The sequence below is a fragment of the Pan troglodytes genome, chromosome 11 (genome assembly GCF_028858775.2).
Source record: "Pan troglodytes isolate AG18354 chromosome 11, NHGRI_mPanTro3-v2.0_pri, whole genome shotgun sequence".
NCBI classification, from domain to species: domain Eukaryota; kingdom Metazoa; phylum Chordata; class Mammalia; order Primates; family Hominidae; genus Pan; species Pan troglodytes.
In genome coordinates, this window is record NC_072409.2 from 14,415,887 (window position 1) to 14,422,312 (window position 6,426).

Below are 6,426 nucleotides of genomic sequence, written 5' to 3' on the forward strand. Positions count from 1 at the left end.
CTCCGATGGCCGCGGTGCCCGGGCCGGCTCCCCCGGGACCGTGCCTCGGTCCGGGCGGGGGGCGCCCCCGCAGGATGTCTGCTCTGCCCACCTCGCCGGATCCGACCTCGGCTCCGGCTTCCGCCCCCCTCTCCCCAGTCCCCAGGGACCTCCTCTTACAGCTCCAGGCCCGCGGCCACCCCCATGCCCGGAACCGCCCCAAGCCCACCTCCACCCCAAGCTCTGAGAACCACTGCGGCCGTCCCAGAGTGGGAGCCCTCCCTCGCCTCTTTTCAAGGGGCAAGCACGCTAGAGGTGCCTGAATGGAAAGACGGAGCTGAATAAATAGCAACAGCTCCCAGGAACTGAGCACTGCGATGAGCCAGGCACTCTGCTAAACGCTATGGCTGCGTGAGTTACACCATTCAACGTTCACGAAACCCTAAGAAGTAGGTGTCATCACTACCCCCGTTATACAGACGACAAATCCTGGAAGCTCAGAGAGATTCAGTACTTTGCCCAGGATCCCACAGCAGTAAGTGGCAGAACAGAATCCAGCACCGAACCCCTAAGGACTAGACTCTCAACCATAGTGAACGCTTATGCTAACATTTACCCTCTCCAGGACTTAGGAACTATTTAGGAGGGACTCATCCGGGCCAGGAGTAATGTGAAGATGGAGAGGCTGAGTCATGGAGCTTACACTAGCAGGAAAGAGAAGAGTATAACATACTTTCAAAACAAGAACCCACAGATTCATACTGAACCGGGCAGTCACAGGCCAGCCCCATGTGGCCCTGTTGGCGTTGGGGTAGGGATGCGGGGAGAACAGACAACTACAGTTGGTTTATTCCCTCTTCCTCCACCTAGCCAGATGTCCCATTACCTGGTGGCTTTAGGAGCCCCCTCACATCCACCCCTGCCCCCTCCAGCCCTGCATGGTGAGAAGGGTGGAAATGACAGCAGAGAAGATTCCAGAGAGGAGGGGACATTTGAGCAGGAGTTTTTGAGAAGACCCTCAGGCAGAGAGCCCACCCGGTGCGCAAAGCACTGGTGAGTTTGGTGCACCTGGCTGGCTTTAAGCCCAAAGGTGGGTAGGTAGGTCCCAAGTCCTGCACCAGAGAAGTGGGCAGGGACTACTAACTTGTGACCAAGCCTCAAATGCCAGCTTGAGGACATGCTTGCTCAGGATAGCTGGGAAATTCAAAGAAGAGAAGCACCGGGTAAGTGTCCCAGGTCCCTTTCATGCCTCCTCCTTCTGACTGGGAGCCCCTTGAGGGGAAAGACCAGGCCAGCACTTGGATGTCTCAAAGCCATCAAAAACTCAGCAAACTTAAACCACAAATCCCCGAGCATCTTCCCCCTTCCTCTTCCTGATGACTTTCCTCATTGCAGTGAAGGGCCACAGCATCCACCTGGTTATGATCCTGATCCCTCCTGGCTCTCCCTCCCCCCATAGCTGGTCCATTCCCTCTGCCTCCACCTAGCCAGATGTCCCATTACCTGGCAGCTTTAAGAGGCCCCTCACATCCACCCCCTGCCTCCTCCTCCCCTGCCTTCATTTCTAGCTTCCTGGTGCTCTTGGAATTGAGGCCCAGACCTGCTGCCTGGAAAGCCCCTGGCTGTGTCCTCAGCCCCACCTCCCACCACCTTGGCCCTTGCTCTGAGAGCTCCGGCCACACTGGCCACCTTTTAGTGCTGTGGACCTCTGAGCCTCAGGGCCTTTGCACATTCTATTACTCCTTTCTCCCCTCCTCCCACTTGCGAGTTAATTTCCATACACTTAGCTGGTCTCTTACTGATGCTTTTCTCCAAGAAGCTCTCCTTTTCCTTGCCCGTGTATACACTCTCATGGTCTCACATAGGCCTCATCACAAACATCAGTAAGTACTTTTGAGGTTGTTTGGCATTTGTCTCCCTTGGTAGATTCTGAGCTCCATGAAGACAGGGACCATCATATTCGCTCATGACCCCACTGCCCAGCAGAGGGCCTGGCACTCACTAAGTGTCCCTCAGCCAGACAACCCCCTCTCTGCTGCATCCCGGCTAGGTGCCCACATGTAAGCCCCTTCCCCTCTTTGAGCTTACCCTGATCATCCCTAAGATGAAGGATGTGCCTGTCCGAATCCCTGAGGGACTTTTAAAAAATGCACAGGTCATTGTCATCAATCATCATCATCAAGTTGGAACCAGGGAGTGGGTGGAGTATAGAGGTTACAAGAGTGAGTGGATGTTGGCCAGGCACGGTGGCTTACGCCTGTAATCCCAGGATTTTGGGAGGCTGAGGTGGGCGGATCACAAGGTCAGGAGTTCGAGACCAGCCTGGCCAACACAGTGAAACCCTGTCTCTACTAAAAATACAAAAAAAAATAGCCAGGCATGGTGGCAGGCACCTGTAATCCCAGCTACTCGGGAGGCTGAGGCAGGAGAATCGCTTGAACCCGGGAGGCAGAGCTTGCAGTGAGCCAAGATCGCACCACTGCACTCCAGCCTGGGTGACAGAGCTAGACTAAGTCTCAAAAAAAAAAAAAGACTGAGTGAATGTTGATAACTGGAAGCTGAGCAGGGAGTACATGGAGGTTCATTGTACCCTTCTGTTTACTTTGTATATGTTTGAAATTTTCCATGATAACAAGTTTTTTATAAGACACACCAGCCTGGGCTCCTCCCCAGGAAGTGGTGGCGAGCCAGCAGGGGAATGTGGAAACGCCGCTGGAGTGGTTCTGACGAGCAGCTCCGGCCAGAGGCTCTTCTAGGCTGCTTCCAGCTCCAAAGAATTAGCAGTGATTCTCTTTCTCCTGTCCACATGGGTGCTGTTCACTAGTGGAAAAATACCACACCCTGAGCATGTGCTTCTGCCCTCTCCCCAAGTCCCTCCCCCCGACTCAAACACTTCTAGATCAATTGCCTGCTCTTCCAGCTCAAAAAGTACCCCCAACCACCAGTCTGTATTGGCAGCCTCTTCTGGACTCCTTGCCTTCTTGAATGCCTAGTCCCAGCTGCCCTCGCACCTGGTCTGCATCTGCCAGCCCCTAGCAAGGATCGCAATTTCCTAGGTACCCCTAGCCACCATGCCTGGCGCCAGGGACGAATTGACTCATGCTGGCTGAATTCAATTGAATTGCCATGGAAATGTCTCTGTGGCCCCTGAACTGTGTGATCCTGGGCAAGTGGCTTCTCCTTGGCTTCCTTCTGTGTGAAACGAAGTGCTCATCCCTGCCTCCCAGAGGCAAGGATTCAATGAGATAATAACTGTAAGAACGCATCGCCAGTTGCAGAGTGTTACACAGGACTTTCACCACTTGCAGAACGAGACTCTCCCACCTTGGGCTCCCATAATTCCCAGGCTTCCTTCCTGCTGGACAGTAGCTGGCTATTGTACCTGTCTCCCAGAGAGCCTGGGAGCCAGAGGGAAGGGCTGTTGGCCAAATCATCTCCACATCACCAGTCTCGGCTGCCCAGCACTGGGTTGAGGAGAGAGGGAGGGACAAAGAGTAAAAAGGAAGGTATAAAGGGCCTGCTGGCAGGCCGGGCGCAGTGGCTCAAGCCTGTGATCCCAACATTTTGGGAGGCCGAGGCAGGCAGATCACTTGAGGTCAGGAGTTTGAGACCAGCCCAGCCAAAATGATGGAACTGCATCTCTACTAAAAATACAGAAATTAGCCAGGTGTGGTGGTACACGCCTGTAATCCCAGCTACTGGGGAGGCTGAGACAGGAGAATTACTTGAACCTGGGAGGAGGAGGTTGCAGTGAGCCGAGGTCACACCACACAGAGTCCCCAGGAGCCAAAGAGCCCACAGTGTCCCTCCCTGGGGCAGCGGCTGGCAGGTGTAGGCTGGAGTTGTCCATCTTTGCCAGCAGGTCATGCAGCCCACAGCAACAAACACTGCTCTCCAGGAAGCCAGTGCTGCCACATGGGACTCCAGCATAAGTACAAGGAGGAGAGGGGTCCTGTCACCCAAGGAAGAGCAGGGGAGTCCTGCTGGACCTCCAGGCCCCTGGCCTCATCACGTTCCACAGCCTTAGATAAGGCCCCCTGTGAGCTGAGTTTCACCAGCCTCTCCAGGGCATCCCCACCCGGGAAACTGCCCTCCACTCATGAGCCTGCGGCACATCCTCTTGCCTGTGACCTGGGCTGCTCCTCAGTCAGGAATCCTCCCTGGCTCCCTTCTCCATCTGATCACCTTCTGTTCATTCAAGAGCCCAACCCAACCCATCTCCTCTTTCAACTTTGAGACAATTTCTCACACCATCACTGTGGCCCCCTGGGAGTTAGTCACACCATGAATAAAGCAGGTACATAGACTTTCGCTGAATCCCCACAGCACCCTGCAAGTGAACACCATTGGTCCCATTTTACAGATTATGAGACTGAGATTCAGAGTGGCTTAGTATCTTGCCAAAACTTTCAGAGCAGAGAAGAGTGCGAAGGTCTCTTCCCTGTGCTCCAGACCTGCCCACCTTGGAGGAAGGGAGACTTGGCAGGGTGGGGTAGGGCTAGGGTGGAGACCCCAGCCCCTGAAGACCACCTAATGCCAGGCCTGGGTGTGGGTCTCAAGAACAAGGTGTCTCTCCATATTCATAGAGGGTTGGGTGGCCCCCGATCCCCACTGCAGTCAGCATGCGGGGAGGTTTGGATAGGTCCCAAGAGCTGCAGGTGGCTGTGGCGATGGTACTGTCTCCCTCCCTCCCATCATGGTGGACAGAGCTGGCCTACCAGCCTCAGCACCTGCCTCCCTTCACCTGCTGTCACTCAGTCTGAGTTGCCGCTGATTTACCTGTCTGGCTTTTTTTTTTTTTGAGACCTAGTCTTGCTCTGTCACCAGGCCGGAGTGCAGTGGCGCGATCTCGGCTGACTGCAACCTCTGCCTCCTGGGTTCAAGCGATTCTCCTGCCTCAGCCTCCCGAGTAGCTGAGACTACAGGCACATGTCACCACGCCCAGCTAATTTTTGTATTTTTAGTAGAGATGGGGTTTCACCATGTTGGCCAGGATGGTCTCTATCTCTTGACCTCGTGATCCACCCACCTCGGCCTCCCAAAGCGCTGGGATTACAGGCGTGAGCCACCGCGCTCCGCCTCTGTCTGGCTTTTGAGCTCACCTCTCCCTCTCCCTCAGTGTCTCTCCTTCCCCGCCTCACAGGAGCCATCTCTGTTTCTCCTGCTGTCTCTCAGTCTTGGTCTCTCTCAGCCTCTGAGTCTGTCCCAGGGTCTCCCTTTACCAAGTCTTCCTTCTCAATCTCAATCTTTCTGTGTCTCACCATCTCTCCTGTGTCTCTGTCTCCATCCCTGTGGGTCTCTGCCTCATCACTGTCTGTGTTGCTGTTTTATTCCCTTCCTCTCTCTCCCTGTCTACTGCCTTTCTGCCTCTCTCTCTGCCTATGTCTCTCTCTCTCTCTCTCTGCCTCTGTATCTCTGTCTCTGTCCCTGTCTCTGTTCCTATCTTCCCAAGTCTGTCTGTGTCTTAGTCTCTGAGCCTGGGGAGAGCGATGCCCCGTCCAAGGTGTCCCCACCCCTGGCCCAACAGCAGCCCTGGCTCCTCAACGTGCTCTTATGCAGGGGTGGGGGACCCCCGGGCATCATTCCAGGGCCCTCTCCAACTGGGTGCCAGTGCTGACAGACAAGATAGGAATCAGACTCAGCTTTGTTGGGGCCTGAGCAAGGGGCACAGCGGGCTACGCGGGGGCGTCTGGGTGCCTGTGAGCATCTGCATGTGTGCACACCCGGGTTTATGAGCGGGTCTCCCTGTGTGGGGTGGTCTGGGTGTCTGTCTAGGTGGATTGATGAGCGTCTGGGCCTGTTTACGTCTGTCTGCGAGCATCTGTGTGTGTGTGACGTTGTGTGGTGCTGTCTGGGTGTGAGGACCTTAGCCTGTGGGTCTATCTATCCATGAATGCCTCAAGAACGTGCATGCGTGCGTGTGTGTCTGTGGGCACCCGTATGAGTTGCTGGGGGTAACTGGCGTCATGGTGTCTGTCTGTCTGCAGTCCAGGCCCTCTGATTGCATTCCCTCACAGAGTCATCAATGGGAGAGAGATTCCATGACCCCATTGGGCAGGTAGAAAAGTTGAGGTTCTTAACCCTCTTGCTTGCGTGGGTGACTATGAACATGTGTCTGCTTGAGGGTAAGAGCCTTGGATCTGAGGGCATAGACCTGGCTCAAAGCTTGGCTCTTCCATCACTAGCTGTAAGTAGGCTAATCTTGCTAAGCCTCCTGAATTCATTCAGCAAAAAATGTATCGATCAAAAACAGATTTTTTTAAATAGGAGCTATCTTGGGAGGGATTGAAGGAAGGGGCCTTAAGGGAGACTTCTGGGTGCTGAAAGTGTCCTATACCTTGATTTGAGTGGTAGTTAAATGGGTGTGTTCATTTGAAAGACATTAATCAGGCTGTTTATTACAGACTTGTGTACACTGTATATGTAATATAAAAGTTTACAAAAATT